Source organism: Arvicola amphibius, chromosome 13, assembly GCF_903992535.2.
Source record: "Arvicola amphibius chromosome 13, mArvAmp1.2, whole genome shotgun sequence".
NCBI classification, from domain to species: domain Eukaryota; kingdom Metazoa; phylum Chordata; class Mammalia; order Rodentia; family Cricetidae; genus Arvicola; species Arvicola amphibius.
Genome location: NC_052059.1, coordinates 46,746,480 through 46,763,998, shown reverse-complemented (window position 1 = coordinate 46,763,998; position 17,519 = coordinate 46,746,480).

Genomic DNA, 17,519 nt, shown 5'->3' with positions numbered 1-17,519 from the left:
AAAAGTTTAACCTTTGGAGGGAAGGCATAGGAATGAAGGAGGATCTTTTTTTTTTTTTTTTTTGGTTCTCTATGAAAATTTCTAATTGTATTTCGTGAGTAGTCTCTGCAACGTGACCCCTCTATATATAGCTCCAAAATACTTTAAGTAAATATGCATGAGCATGTATACATTCTATAAAAGACTCATGCTGAAAGCTATAAATCCCAGGAGGAGTGGGAAATATTGAACTTTCTTGCTTCCTTGGGAAAACATGAGAAAATGTCTGTTTACCTCAATTAGGGGACTAAAGACAGACCAAAGAAACAATTCCCACTCAAGTCCCTTTTTGAGAATCAGTGAACTTCTTGGGGTTCCTTACAAGAACACAGGTGACAACACAAAGGTGTCGTGATGAGGAGCTGGGCAGGAGGAAAAGCAGGCCTGCCCGCACCTCATCACTACAGATCCCGCCGCTCCTTCTACACAAAGGCAGCTGCGTCACCCAAATATGATCCTAGTATGAAATCCCCTGAAAACTGTACCCCCAGAGTCCCTGTCCAACTTACGGGCTGCTCAGCAATCCTCCTTCCTTATGTAATCTTTGGAGGGATCATGTAAACCTTTCAAGCTTAGCAGCTTTCTGAGACTTGTAAATCTTGTTTACTTCCTGAGCCTTGCAAGTTTCTTTCTTGTTTCTGGGAAATAGCTCAAACCAATGACAAAGGGACCAGAGGAATGAACTTGTTTTGGGAGAATATATGGTTAGGGACCCGGGGTCATAGTTCTGTGGCAAAATACTCACCAGTATGTGCCAGACTGGGCCTAAAAAAACGATTTAATCCATCTACGTGTTACTCTTACACATGTGTGAGTCATATTGTTACGGAGAGAGATGTTTGGTCAGGATCCATGGTCCCAAATACCCAAAGCCTGTCTTGTCCCTGTTGGCGCTTGGAAATGATCCAAAGATACGTGAATAAAGAAGCTAGCCAGACAGACCAGCACTTTGCTGGGAGGCTTGGCTCTACACCCCACATAGAACCCAGGCCCAAGGAAGCAGAGTTAGGCCACCGGCTGCCTTCTGACTCCAGGACACGATACTCAGTTCTTTCCTCTTACAGGCAGACGGGTGTTTCTGTGACCCACAGGTCTCAGGCAGAGAGAAGCTGCGTTTCCTGAGATGGCAACATTTCTGCTGTCTACCCAGCCAGAAGTCTATTAATAGAAAGTTAATTCCAAGATAGAGGTGAGAGTGGGTGACAGCATTTACTAACTGCTCCTCCTGCTAGCACGCCTCCAACCAATAAGCTTGCCCACAGTCCTACTCCGGTTACTCCTTCATCTGAATGGCAGCATTCTGCCTTGGTGTGGGCAGAGGTGGAGGGCGCCTGCCTCCTTCAAGGTCAAGGGGCCTAGCAGGGGTTTTGTTTGTTTGTTTGTTTGTTTGTTTTGTCTTGTCTTTCTCCTTTACTTCTAGATGATGTGCAATTCAGCTTGGTCCCCAGGACTACCAGATTCCTAGAATTCCCAACAGTGGACAAAACATGGAATCAGGCAGCAATCCTATTTCTAACATGTCTTAGGAGAACGCAAAGACCCTATAGGAGTGATTCTCAACCTGTGGGTCGTGACTCATTGGGGGTCCAATGGTCATGTCACAGACGTTGGAAAACACAAACAATTACATTACAATTCATAACAGTAGCAAAAATTCCAGTTATGAAGCAGCAATGAAAATAATTCTGCGGCGGTGGTGGTGGGGTCGCCGTAACATGAGAAACTGTATGTGCTAAAGGGTCGCAGCGTTAGCAAGGTTGAGAACTACTGACCTATGTACTTGTGTTCCAAACTGATCAGCCAATGCATCCAAGTAGGCTTCAAGCTATTCCCTGCCTCCTGTCCGGGAATTCTGCTGGTGCTGGAAGAGAGTCTGAAGGGTCCTTCCTCCTACATAAGGTGACCTGCGATGATCTCAGTGCCCAGCATCCCACTGCCATCTGGGCATTGCCACCGAGCATCCTGGACTATCCTTAAAGATTCACCCCCAAAATGTATTGAGCTAGTACAATATTAGCAAAAGACAATGGGTGGGGCCAGTTTCAGGTTGACTGGCTACATGCAACGGCAGTACCTTTGGTGAGAAAGTTTTAGCGGGAGATGGGTCTTAGAATGGGAGACTGTACAGATGCAGACACATAGCCTTATTGAGGGTACAACGGCACAGACACTGACAGAGGTCACACAGCCATTCGGCGGCCACAGGCCACACTCAGCCTCCAGCCAGGTGCCCTGCTCCTCAGAGGGGAAGGTAATAAAGCCACAGGCAGGCTCTCCCATTGAATCTGGGGATGTTTAGATGGTTCAGCTTCTGGGATACCTCAGCCTATAGTGCTCTCCTGTCAGCCTCCAGCCACAGGACGTGAAAATGGATTTGTTCAAGTGGTAACCCTGAGATCCCAAGCCTTAACACCTTTTAAAATGAGCCGGCGACACAGTGCCAGGTAAGACGCAAACTCTGTGAATGAATTAATTAGACTTTTCGAAAAGAGCAAGTAGACACGCTGTGGTGTTCTATGACAGTTTTCTACGTGGTAATGGGAAAAAAAATCACTTGATTTCAAATTCTTTTCCCTGAGGTGTTATAAGAAATGAGGAAGACAGACAGATACACACATACACGCACGCACACACATACACCGTGTAAAATGAATTGTCACCCTTGTTTGGGAATTCTTGTACTGAGTTCCCCAAACTTGCTTTGGGAAGTTAAAAGGAAGAATAGCCTTTAGTGGGGAGAGCTCTAGCCATACTGCTGCTGAGAAAGGTGACATGACATTGGACTGGGGTGTGCTTGCAAAGGCCTGTGGATCGGAAGGTTGACTCGAACTCTCAGAAGGACTGGACTTGGCCCCCGGACTGCCTTCTGGGTAGCCTACCACCTCTCTTCCCATAACAAGTTAGGCTTTGGAAACGAGTGATGGCTGATCTTGGTTGTCAGTATGATTGAACTGAGTCGCTTAGATTTGTTAGGCACACTTCTGGGTGTGTCTGCCAGAACACTCACTGAGATGACTGGTACACAGGACAGCATCTAAAGGAGAGAGCCTGATGTAGGCAGCAGCATCGGAAGTCTGGGGGAAACCAGTGGAGAAAACCCATTAGCAGGCTCGCTCTGGGTCCCTCTGCTTCCTGGCTGCCATGAGGAGAGTTGCTTTGCTGCACTACAGGTTCCCATCAATGGATCCAATTGATCAAGGATTGAAACTTCTGAAACCATGACCCGAGACGAGCCTTCTTTTATTTCTTTGGGTGTTTTGTCCCAGCAGCCAAGAGGAAGGCTAAGAAAGTCAGACCCAAATCCAAACACAGAATTCATAGCATGTTTCATATATATATATATATATATATATATATATATATATATATATATACATACATACATATATATATACACCTTATGTGTATAACCTGAAGGCAATTTCATTTTGTATTTTTAGTACATTGAGCCCTGTTGCTTGAGGTCAGGTAAGGAAGTCTCCATCTGTGGCATCATACAAGCTCAAAAAATGTTTCATATTTTGGAGTATTTCAGGTTTGAGAATTTCACATTAAGGATGCTGAAACTTCTGTCAAGCCTGACAGATCTACAACGCAGAGTAAGACAGTCTACCTTTCAGGGGATGGCAGACTGTGTCATGGTGATCAGGGAAGTAGTCTCGGGTGTATAAGGAATGAGGAAGACAGGATCATAGAGGCATGAAGGTGTGTCCACATGGTTCTAGCCCACAAGGTGCTAGGAAACTCAGTCAGAGAGGAAAGCACTGGGTGTCACCTCATCCTGTCTCTCTCTCTCTCTCAATATGTGTTCTGCTTCACTTGGGACCCCAGATGTAAGTCAATGTGGGTCCAAAAGTCAGAGTCACAATTTGAGTCCTGACTTCATTGTGTGACCTTGGATAAGTTATTTACTTCTCTTCTGTGCTTCCCTGACTTCAGGGAGGTGATGATCATAGCCACTTCCTAGGTTTCTCCCAAAGACTCAGTGTGTCTTGCCACCAAGAGCCCTCATAATGGATCTAGCATGAGGAGTGTTCCTCTGTAAGCACAGGTGGTATTTCCCTTACAACAGGGCTGAGTCACCAATAGAAGATGTCCTAATTTGAAAAGTCGTTAATACACGGAACCAACGGGGCAACAAAGCTAACACGGTGCACTCTCGACTGTCTGCCATATCTGCGAGCCAGGTGTCACCAGAAAATACAACATACCAATACCTCAAAAGAAGCTTAAAGATGCAACGTTCAGTTTCTCCTGAAGGCAAACGCTTCTTTTTTAGTGTTGAATATATATTATTTATTTATTTTTATTAAAAATTCCCACCTCCTCCCATTTCCCTCCCCCTCCCCCCACTAAGGCAAATGCTTTTGCACTGTTGCAAAGTTGACAGTTTCTAAAGGTAGCCATCGAAAGTCAGAGGCTTGCGCTTCTGCTTTGGCCTGGCTGAAGGATTTGTAGAACCTGAAAGACGAGAGGAGGCTGATGCAGACCCTCGTAGGGACTGTACTGCATAGGGAGATTTCACAGGCACCTCATAGGGTCATGTGAGTGCACTGTGATCACACGGACACACACACATAGACACACACAGAGACACACACAGAGACACACACACACAGAGAGACAAGAAGCCCACACATCGGCCCACCCCTCTTTTGTACAAGGGGAGGAGAAGGAGGAAGCAGCAGCTCAGATCAACTGAGCACACCAAAGACACTGGGAAGAAAAAAAAAAAAACAAAACAAAACAAAACAAAACAGAACCTTCTGGAAGTGATTGCATTTATCTGAAGGTGATTAGGTAAATTTTTACTGTGGGCACAAGAGAGAGTTTAAGAGCTAAATCCAGCTCAATTGCTGAGGAGAAAAAAATGCCCCGTTCTGCACAGCTGAGTCTGTGACTGCTCGTCAGACCCATGGGCAGAGGCAAGGAAAACGTTCTGTCTTCTTGAGCTCGAATCCTGCGGTCCCCTTCCTCTGACACTGTACCTCACCTCTGCTGCACCCCCAACTGTGTCACGGCAGTGAGCAGTGCTCCTCCTTTTGAATCATAGGACCGACCTCCATAGTCTAGATCAGCAACCTTCCCTACATGCACTCAGGAACGGTGACCTTGAGGACGTCGTGAAACCTCATGAATAAAAAGCGTTTGGTAGCAAACTTCGTGACAGTGAGAGGTGGAAGTCAGCTTGCCTTTCCTAGGGATGAGAGCTGCTACCTTGTAGGGGGTTTGCGATGCATAAATGAGGTAACCTTTGTGAGGTACCAGAGACTGATGGCCAGAAGTCCATGGCAGGAATCTTTCTTGACCACTCTTTGGCCTTATTCTTTGAGACAGGCTCTCCCAATCAAGCCCAGAGCTCACAGACCCAGCTGGTCTAGCTAGCCACTTGCCTTCTGGGACAGGCTTATACCTCTCGGGGCTCAGATTATGGTTTAGTTGCCATGGCCACCCAGCACTGATGTTGTTCTAGGAATCTGAACTCTAGTTTCCCCGCTTGGGTGGTAAACACTTTGACAGCTAAGCCAACTCCCACCCCTGTATTTTCATTTTAAATAATTAAATAAAAGGCTGGCATGGTGGTGAATACTTATAATCCCAGCATTCAGGGGGAGACTGAGACAGGAAGATCCAAGTTCAAGGCTAGCCTGGAATGTATGTTGAGACCTTGTTTCAAAATAATGGCAATAATTATTATTATTATTATTAATATTATTATTAATAAAATGGGTATTCAGGAAAACATTATCCCTTTGTAATAGTTATCCCTTTGATTTCTGATTCTGTAAGACACCTACCCATATGGAGGTGTATAAAACACCTCTTAGCAAATGAATGTATACTTATTCAACTTGGCAAGCAAAGCTCAGGTGGTTTTTAAAAAACTAGAAGATTTTTTTCCCCAGCAAAACTGCTGAGCTTTGGAAGAAGGTCCTGGAAAGATATCAGAAATCCCATTGTCAAGGGCATGCCACAATTACCTCAGATATTGGAGACTGTCCCTAACCATCAATTCTTTCTTAAAATCTCAAGCGATTCCATTGTTCTGGCAAAGTCGGGCCCCTGCACCTTGTTGAATTCCCTGCTTCTCAAAGTGTGGTCTTGGAAACTCAGAACCACCATCTACCTGCATGTGTCTGCTGGAAACGCAGCATCTCTGGCCTAGCCCACTTCTGGGAAATCAGAATCCACAGTGGAACCCGGTCTCTAACACAGTGTCTACTTCTGAGCCGTCAAGAGGAAGAAGGGTCCTGGCTGGCAATCACAAGCTCCTCTATCTTCGGCTGCAAAACCTTTGGCAATCTCTAGACCTCAGTTTCCCCTCTGGCAAAACGGGATGTTAGGCTAGACAGTCCCAGCTTCATTCTGAGTAGACACATGTGGCTTCCGTCCAACACAGCTTCAGCTTCTTATGAGCCTCGGTCCCTCCCCCGCCCCATCCCCAGCTGGGATCCCCAGGGTGTCCTGCTGAGGAGTCCAACCCAGGAGCGACTGAATCTGGCAAGGGCTAAAAATTAATTCCCTTCAAATCAATAATTTGCAATTAAGCATGGAAGACTCTAAAGCCAAGGGGGGCAGGCTTCTGGAAAGAGGACAGCTGAGCACTCCCTGCCTTTGGAAAGGGGGCGGGGCGAGCCCTAGCTCCAAGCAAACAAATGAACATTCAGTTCCATTGTTCAGGAGAAAGCAGGCATGGGGACTAAGTGGTACTTGAGGAGTGAGAAAAAAAGATCAAGAGCTCGTATCAGCAGGAGTCACTGCCAGCAGCTAATTTGGTTTCCACTGGGCTCTCTACTGTGTCCTTGCTGTGGCCCAGCGTCCCATCCCAGTGCTCCAGGGTGCGCTGATCCTCCAGATCAGTCTTTCACGGCGGGCGGGCGTACTGGCTGCAGACAGCACCCAGCTCATGAAAGAATTGGAAACCTGCCTGGGTTCCCTCCCCATCCTCAGCAGCAAGTGTCAGACCCGCCTGGGGGAACGCCAGGCGGGCAGTGCCAACGTGGAGTGCAGAGGAGAGATGCAGGCAGCCCCACGGAGCCAGGATTGCATGACGGTTGATGATACACACAGTGATAGCTTCAATCCAGGGCTCAGAGCCATCCTGTAGGTCTCTAGAGAGAGCAGAGAAACGCTGAAATTCTTGAAACAAAATTGAAGTGTGCTTAATTTTAGAAGTGGATGAATGCTGTGCGGGGCTAGGGGTGGGGGTGGAGGTGAGGTCGGGGTGGTGATGGGGTGGGGGTGGGGATGGTGTGGGGGTGGGGATGGGGTGCGGATAGAGAGGAAAAACCGTGAAGAAAACAAGACCTGCAGTGGGAAAGCCAGTGCATGGGGATTGGAAAACAAAACACAGATCTTTTGCATTTCCCCAAACCACAGTAAAAGGAAGACGGGAGGCCATATTTTTTTCTTCCATAAAAGTTAACAAATGATTCATCTGTGAGCTGTTATAAGTCAGCACGACTCCAGGACAGGCATGATGAGAGAAAGACATAGTATTTATCAAGACCTACTGGAGGGGGCTGGGAGATGGCTCAGTTGGTAAAGTGCTCGCCTCGCGAGCATCAGGACCTGAGTTTGATCCCCAGACCCAAGTAAAAAGCCGGGCACAGTGGCCTATGCTGGTAATCCCTGCACCGGAAGGGCAGAGACAGGTAGATCCCTGAGACATTCAGGCCAGCAGTCTAGACTACTGCCCAAGCTGCAGGCCCATGAGAGATCAAAGAGAGACCCTCTCTCAGAAACCAAGAGTAAACAACAGTGCCTGAGCAACAACACCTGAGGCTGGCAGGAGACTGAGCCCTGGCTCCTACACTCACAAATGCACACACACACACACACACACACACACACACACACACTCATCGCCACTGTCACCAGGGTCTAGGATTTTACAGGCACATTTCCTCTAGTCGTCTTTGCACTTGAAGACTAATTCGAGCATTACCCTTCTTCTCAAGGCAGGAATGGTTTCTAGGTGATTGCTTGCTCAACTCCAAAATACAAATCAAGGCCTGCTCTTTCTATGAAATATTCATTTAACCATGGAGATAAACAAACAAACAGCCCAGTGAAACTGAGCCTTTTATTTAAAAATCTAGTTAGGAAAACAAAATTCACAAAGGGGGGGAAAAAAAGGCTTAATACAGCAAGTGTTAAGCATCATATGGGTGGAACAGCCAGGACACGAAAGGAAGCTAAGGTTAGATGAAGTCATATGGTTTGAAAGGCATGAGGAGTGGGAAGGATACTCCAACAGCAGAGGGCAGCTAGGCAGAAGTACGAAAACAGGGAGGGTGGAGTGGGCCTGTTGGCCGTGTAAAGACCACATAGACCCATTTTTTAAAACATGATATTACAATAATCCTAAACGAAAAAAGAATAGTTGACTGTGTAGACCTGTGATGCAAACCCTTTCCATTCTGAAAGGTTTTCTAACTCTAGAATACTCTTGGAAAGGAAATAGAAACGCCCGGTCATTCAAGAGTTACTTGCTCCTCTTTTGCTGTGGATGGAACATCAAAAGGCATCTACACGAGCTTGGCATGTTGCTGAGATATCTGTCTTCTCCAGAAGGCATGTGCCAGGCTCTCCTCTGTTACTGTGGGATAGGCTAGGCTGAGTCTTTGGCCAACGATGTTTTACTAGATCATGGCTACTGCTCAACTGCTCCCCAAAGGATTTGCTGAGAAAGCTCCTAAGAGTTTTCTTCTAGTTAAGTAGAGTTGTTTCTTCTGCTCACAGAACCCTGAGGCACCATAACGCTCCTTCTCATCTGCCCAAATCCAAAACCAATGCCATAATAGGGAAGAAGAAGGAGACAGGGGCAGAAGCCACAGCACTCTATGCTAAAGTCTCACATCTCTTTTCTGAGTTGGGTGGAGAAGAAGGTAGGTAAGACCTCTCTAGTCTGTTTCCTCTTCCCTCTAGAAAAGGAGAGCATTCCATCTTCAAGGAGAAAGCCTGCTGTGAGTTGCTTACACTTCAGAACATCCTATTCTAGATGAAGGGTTGACTAGAACAGAAGGTCATGGCTCACATGAATGTTGTCTTAGCATCACTACTGCCATGCTAAGAGGTGTTCTAGGTTCAAAGTCTGTCTCCTTTCCTTCTCCTCTCACTTGTCTCCTCTGGGAAACTCTAGTTTTCTACTTCCTCTCCCTACCGGCCACACACATGCTTTCCCTGGGATCAGTGATGCCAAAGGGGCAGCATTGGTCAGCTCCACGCTCACCTCCAAAGCACTTTCTTTCCTGGTTTGTTTCTGCTAAGACTCCTATTGTCCCATGGCGGATACAAAATCTAGGACTCGTATTTGAATGTTGAAATGAACAGAGGAGTTTCACGTGATTGGTTTATTTTTGAGACTGTGTGGCCCTCACTGAAATAAGCAAAAGAATCCAGAAAAGAGATATGAGCTGGTCAATGGAGTCCTGTATCAGGGCTCGCTGGAGAACTGACTGGTGGTACAGGTCGAGGCAGAATCCCAGCATTTCCGCACACACCAACCAAACATAATGCTGACAGCTTCCTAATAGTTCCTTAATGAGATCCGGCCTCCACGGTGCCCAATACTCACCTGAAATAATCAACTCCTAGGACATCAAGGAATATGAGGGTTTCTATGCAAATCCTGTTCCCACTACTCCCTACCCCACGTCTGTGATGGAAATCACAGAGACACAGACACAAACACACACACACACACACACAGAGAGACATGTACATGCACAAGCACAAGCACACGCACACATACACAGACACACACATACACAGACACACACACACACAGACACGTACATGCACAAGCACACGCACACGCACACACACACGCACACGCGCACACGCGCACACACACACACACACACACACACACACACCAGTTTCACACAAATTAGATTGAGACATTTCTGGAAAAACAATCCCTGGTTCTGTTTCCATGGAAGCAATCTCATGTCCCCAGTGATAGCAAATGGCAGACAGCCGGCGGTAAGGGAGCTCCTGGGGCCTCTCTGGGCCTTCTCCTCTTTGCCAAGCCAGCAGAGTGGGCTATAGGAGAGTGGGAGGCAGGGCTGAGCCTCACCGACAACCCAAAGCTCCAGGGAGACAGTGAACCCCAGCTGTGCCCCCTCTTTTGGGGCAAATGTACATCTGGGCATTCTGGGCACAGCTCCAGCCAATCAGCCAGGCTGATCCCCCTTCAGCCCACCACAAAAGGCTGCTCGCTCAGAGCAGATGGCTGTGCTGAGCCTGAGCCTAAACCAAGATGGAGGCCACCCATGGGGCCTGAGCTGCAAAAACATTCTTGCTCCAAGCAAATACCCCCTGGCTTAGAGGACTCCCCTGTCTCCCCTCAGCTTTCAGAGTATCCCCAAAGTGATCCCTGCTCTACTGGTGGTACACGGGAGGGGATGAGGTGACTCACGTAGGAACATTCTTTAAGAAGTTTTGGCTACATGGTGACTATGCCTATATCAAAACACCATGAAGTATGATTTCATGGGTAATTACAGCTTAGTTTAAAACTTAAGGTGATGTTAATGAAACTTCTTAATTTCTTAAAATTAAATGATAGAATAGATATTAATAGATATGAACAAAAAATGGAAATATGCCTAAATAAGGGTCAATGAGATGGCTTGGAAAAAGGTGCTTGCCACCAAGTCTGATTACCTGAGTTCAATCCCCAAGACCCACACGATAAAGGAAAGTTGGAAGTTGTCCTATGAACTCCCCAAGTGCTTTGTGGTAAGTACAAACAGAGAGACAGACAGACAGACAGACAGACAGACAGACAGACACACACACACACACACACACACACACACACACACACATACTGTAATAAAATTCAAATATTTTTAATAGGATAAAAATTGTAAAGAAATAAAATTTGGTAAATCTGTTAAAACTTTGTGGATGTTAAGTTCCTTTTGCCTGTCTCATACAATCCCCAGTATGGTTCCCAGGACTTTGCAGAGGCCCCTGACAACTGTGTCCGCTTAGATGTACACCTGAAGGAGTTCCAGTTCTAACCAGGGTCACCTTACCTAAGCCAGTGTCTTCGTTACTTTTCTATTGTTGTGATAAAGCAACATGACAAAGGCGACTTACAAAAGCCGGGGCTGATTTGGCTTATGGCTCTAGAGGGACAAGAGTCCATAAAGTCCGAGTACAGAGTTCACATCTCAAACCACAAACAGAAAGCAGAGGTTATGCCCTGGAAACAGAGCATGGCTTTTGATATCACAAAATCTGCTCCCAGTGACTTACTTTCTCCAGCAAGGCCATACCTCCTAAACCTACGCAAATAGCGTCATCAACTGGAGACCAAGTGTTCAGATGCCCAAGAATGTGGGACACATCTGATTCAAGCCACCACGTTCCACTCCCTAACCCCCATAGGCTCATAGCTATATCATAATGCAAAATGCATTTAGTCCAACTTCAAAAATCCCCACAGTCTTTCACAGTCTCAACATTATTTTAAAGTCAAAAATTTCCTCTGAGACTCAAGGCAATCTCTTAACTGTAACCCCTTGTAAAATCAAAATGCAAATTACATACTTCCAATGTACAGCGGCACAGAATATACGTTAATATTCCAAAAGGGAGGTATGGGACATAAGAAATACTGAACCAAGGCCAGGCCGAAACCCATGGGGAAAACCCCCAGTCCTGTAAACTGTGAGTCACAGGGCTTAGATGCCTCCCACCCTGCTCATTTGCCACTTGCCTTTCTCTTGAGCAGGCTCCACACCCTGTGCGCAGCTTTCCTGGGAAGATATCTCATGGCTCTGGTACAGACAGTGCTTGGGGTTGATCTCTGAGATACCTCAGGTTTCAGTGCCACAGCTTCTCTCGGGATCTTCATGCAGGGACTGCCCTGCCACACGTCTGGCCTCAGTGGCTCTCTGAAACCACGCGAGAAGATGCTACAAACCCTTTTACTCCTGTATTCTTCATGGCTCTAAAGCCAGCACCATGTGGATGACACTGCCTAGCTCAGCTCCCAGGGTGGGACAGAGCCTGGCCCTCTTGAGTCCCCTTTACAATGGCCTTTGTATATCCTTTCCAGAAGAAAATGCCTTAGGCCTTTTCCTTTCACACGCTGGATGTTTAGTGGCTGGGGGGTCTTCTCTTTGTTCCAGTGCAGATGTGGCCTCTCCTTAATAATTGCAGCCTTCCTTCCAGCACAGGCCTTGGCAGCACCATTAATCTTCCCAGCGCCCTTTACTCTCCAGCCTGTACATTCTATCGTTCTTTCTGCCCTGCTTGTTGTTGGTCATTGCTCTTTCTCATTGCAATCCTGAAAGGTGATGACTAATGGCCACAGGGCAGAGTCCACATCAAGCTGTCCGGAAAGCTCCTCTACCAAAGAAATGGCCTGTTACTCTTAAATTTAGTCTCAGGCAAATTCCTAGGACAACGGCAGAATGCAGCCACATCCTTTACCAAAAATAACACAAGGACAATCTCTGGCCTAGTTCCTAATAGTGTTCCCTCTGAAACCTCTTAAGCTGGGCCTCCACGGTTCACACGGCTGTCAGTACTACTGTCTTCTGAGCTCCCAGTAGGATGGTGTGTTAAGCCCTTCTAACAGCAACAGCTACTTTCTAGTCTAACATCCCAAAGGCTCCCATACTCCTCCAAAAACATCATATGGCCAGGTTCCTTATAGCAATATCCCACTTCCGGGTACCAAGTTCTGTCTCGGTTACTTTTCTGTTACTATACTAAAACAACATGAGCAAAGCAACTTACAGAAGAAAGGGTTTGTTTGGCTTAAGGTCCCAGAGAGGTAATGGTTCACAACAGTGGAGGTAATAGTTCACAGCAGTGGAGTAGAAGGAGCAAGCGTGGAGGCTGGAGCCAGCAGCTGAGACTTCACATCTCAAACCACAACCAGGAAGCAGAGAGAGCGCACTGAAAACATTAGCTTGGCTTTTGAAATCTCAACACCACCGGCACCGTGACATAAATCCCTCTGCGAGGCCACACCTCCCAAACCTACCCAAATGGTGTCACTAACTCGTGACCAAGTATTCAGAGCCTCAAGAATATGGGGGACACCCCACTCAAACCACCACAGTCGGTGAGCCCAGCAAGCCAGACTGCAGAAAACAGAAGGCCTCTGTCGGGCGCTCCCCTGCAGCCAGCTCTAAGCATCGGTGGCCAGCTCCTCTCACCTCACACATCACTTCCCAAAGGAAGTCATCTCCTAGCCATGACCACACTTCCCAAGGCCTCAGCACACCCGAAACACTGCGACAGCAAAAGCAAGAAAGAGAGAGATGCTTGTATCCTTCGTTCTACCTCTACCTGTACCGTGTAGTAGTTCAGGACAGCAGAATGGGGTACCACCTACTGGGGGGATTGATCACAGACTTCTTTTTCTGAACCCGGAGTGACAGCATGCCAGGGTTCTAATGGTGCCTTCCTTGTGATTATGATACTGTCAATCTCTCTGTGTGGCCTTACACAGCACAGACTGTGAGCTCTCTGGGGCCTCCTCCTCCCCCTCCTCTTCTTTTCCTTCTCCTCTTTTTCCTTCTCCTTCTCTGTTTTTTTTTTTCCCTTTGAGATAGGGTTTCTCTGTGTAGCCCTGACTCTCCTGGAACTCACTCTGTAGACCAGATTGGCCTAAAACTCATAGATCTTCCTGCCTCTGCCTCCCAAGTGCTGGAATTAAAGGTGTGCGCAACAAACGACCTGGCCAGTGCCTCATCTTACAAGAACACAAATACCCTCATGTGGGCCCCACCTCGCAGCCTCAGATAACCCAACCGTTTCCAGAAGGCTTCAACTCCAGGCACAGTCCAGGGGGCTGGGCTGGGAGGGGTTAGAGCTTCAGTGTCTGTGCTTCAGGAGAACACAGCTCAGGCCACAGCAAATGCCTTCTCTCAACATGTGATACGAGAGGAAAGCAAAGAACTGGACCATCAAGGCCTCCTTATATAGATAACAGCAAAACCAACACCACCTGTAACGTGACTCCTTGACTAGGGAGATTCATTACAGATCCACAGAGTCAGGGCTGCACCCAGGCTGAAATTCGGAGGCTAAATGACCAGGACCTTAGGTAGCAACAGCTCTCAAAACCCAAGTCAATGAGAGTCCGAATCCTGTTCTATTAAATTGCCTTGGCTGCCTCCCTCCTGTGTTCTTCTTCAAGCTCTGCTGTGTCTTCTGCTGCCTGCTCAGACCCCTCCCTACTTCCTTTGTGCGTGGATTCAGAGGGATCCCCAGAGACCCCATCAACGTGAACCCCTGTAAAAGGCCACTTCCTCCTAACACACCCTGAACATCTGTGAAAACAATTTCTCCTCAAGCCCACAAATGAACCTCGTAATAAAAACTCACCGTCCAATATAGACTTAACAAATGTCTTGATGGCATTTTAACTACTGGAGGGACCTGGTGATGTTTCTCCCCTAATTGTTCTGGGAAGGTGCCTGCCTCCATTGGAGAGGCTGTCTATGGGACAGTGGGACTTTATTTTTCCAGGTCGGATGATTTCTTTGGTCCTCAGCTCTCTACATTAGCCTATGTTGCTGCAGTAGATACTCTGATGTCGAGCAGTTAGGTTTCTTTCTCACCTATCAGCAATCTATTCCAGGTTTGTGGGACTTTCGAAGCAGCTAGTCTTGTAGTGTTGGCAAAATCTTCCAGCAGCTTCCATCTGGTGACTTCTAAGATTGCCCAAGTGATAGAATAGATCATAGAGAATTGTACAGCATCTCACACCACACTGTCCAAAGCGAGTCATGGGTCCCCCGTGTTCTAGTGACAGGAGAATGGGAGGCCTAGGAGAAGCATAAACCCTCCAGGCTTTCTTTCTGTGCACTTAGTTAGGGGGACAGAGCACTCTCAGCAAAGAGGTTTAGGAGAAAGGACTCTGGGTCAGGGGACGGGGTGTGAGAGTTTGAGGGTCTGGGACACTATAAAAGCCGCTCCAGCTCTCTGAGTGACAGTGTTGGGAGAACACGGCTTGCACAGTCCTCACAGTGCTTGCGGTGGATAATTTAAATCAGTAGGTGAATGCACTACTCCATTTTTTTTAAAAGCTATTCTTTCGAGTCTTATCTCCCCTGTGTAGGCAAAGCATAAAACAGAAACAGAACCTAAGAACTGAGACAGCGTAGGCACCCTGAGTTTCTAATTCAGTTCTCCATCCTCCATAAAGGCACTTGATAAACCTGAGACCCGGATGGGCCAACTTTAGGGGTACCGTTATTCTTCTGTGCACTCTCATATAGGGCTCTGGGCATAGAGCCCTAATCACTGTAGTGCCTTTTCTTACAAGTGGAAGTGATTTCTATTTCACGGTATGTGTTTGCTTTGCCTTTGGAGAAAGCATCTTATCGTGCAGACCAAGTTGGCCTCTAACTTGCAGTGATCCTCCTGCCTCTGCCTCCCAAGGGCTGGGGGTCACAGGGATAAGCCACAACGCCTGGCTGAAAATAGTGCCTGGAGACTCTCTTCCTCTTCGCTTCTCCATTCTTCTGAGTTCTTAGCACACTCAAGCCTCCTAGCCTTTAAAGGACCTTTCTCCAGCCTTAAGGTCCTCCATTCCCTCTCCCACCGCCCACACACTTAATGTTCACCATCATTCTTTCTGCAAACAAGATCACGCTCACGCCCAGCCCCCATTCTGAGCTTCCTCCCACTGTTCACCACACTTTCAATTCAGCCTGTGCACCTACCATCACTGGAAAGGTCACATGACTTATTCATGACATTTCCACAAGTCGCACTTTTCTGAGACGCTCGGGAAGTATCACCCTACCTCGCAGGGCTGATTCCATGTGTATCGTGGCTCTCAGGTCCCATCAGTTGTTTGTATACAGCACTTCTGCTCAATTGGCTGTGCTATGGGATACTTCCCTCACACCCGCCTGGATCCAGTCCTTCCGCTCTCCCCGTGCAACTGGTCCACCTGTTACTGGCTCCAGGTGTAACCTTACCCGTCCCCCATCACCTCACCTCCACCCTCTGCTCCTGCTCCGGCCCAAACCCCCAGCTCTCTCCGGTGTGTCTTATTCCCTTGGCAGCTAGACAGGACTTTCTTCATTCAGCTCAAACATCTCCTTCTGAGGCTCATGTGAAGAAAATTCATTTACTAATTTAACCAAAGTAGGGCTGTTAGGCACCTGGTTATATATTAAATATCGGTCCTTTCCCTGCTTAACACACTGTCTAGCTCACTTCCCTGGACTCGATTGGCCATCCTTGAACTCTGAAACCTGTGAGAGTTTCTGCATGGTTTCAAACTCTGGACAATCTGCCCCTGTCAGACTCTTATACCACTTCTTCATCCCCCTATTGGAGTGAATGGTTTGCTGTCCCCAGGTGTGCCACCCACCTGGATTCAGGTGTACCATCTCCTCTGCCAGGAATCTGTTGTTCTTTTTTTTTTTTTTTTTCATTGCCTGGAAAATGAACCAACAAACAAATTCTCTTTTCTGTTCCTCCACATATCAAGTAAGCATGAAATCCTTCTGAGAAGAATTTCCCAAGCCGACACTCCTAGCCAGATTCTCTAGTCAGACTTCTCCACACTAGATCCGCCTTTGTCTCTTCTGGTTCTGGTCAGTTAGTGTCATGACAGAGGTAGTGTGACCAGTTCAATCAGATCAACATTAGCAAGGCAGGTCACCTAGAACCATATCCCAGAACTAGCAAGGGGCTTCTACCGGGAGGTGAGCACCCCAGAGCCTAATTATTTCCAGATTCCCTTCCCTACTAACCCATTTCTAGTTTGCATTCCACTCTGTCCCAGCATTCCAGAAGAAATGACATTATTCATGAAAGAATGACAGGTACCCATTAAGAGTAAAGGAAATGGTGGTCAACCATAATGTTGAACACTGTCACAAAATTTGATCTTTTACAAGCTAGGGTTCTCACTACATAGCCCTGACTGGCCTGGAACTCACCATGTAGTTTTAGTTGATAGGCTAGTCTTGAACTCACAGAGCTCTGCCTGCTTCTACTTCTGAAAAGGTTAAAGTCATATTGCATGATTAAAAGCATCCACAATAACGTGATTTGAGATTAAAAACAACACAACACCAAGACAGAATCATCCTGGAGCAGCTCACAGGGCAGTGAGACTATACTTAGTGCAGAAGCCACGGGCATGAGACCTGCACGTTTGAAAATGCCACAATAAAATGCACTACTTTGTATGCGAACATAAACCATTAACTTGAGAGTCTGGAGAGATGGCTCAGGGGTAAATAGCATTGCGTACACTACCAAAGGACCTGGATATGAGTCCCAGCACCCACACAGCAGCTGATGCCCATCCGTCCAGTTCCAGAGGATCTGGCGCCCTCTTCTGGACTTTTCAAGCTCTAGACACACTTGGGTTACACAAATATATACGTGAAGACAAAACACCCATAAGCATAAAATAAAATAATTTGTAAAATCTCCCCAAAAAATAACTTTTAAAAGATAGTCACAAAAAAAAA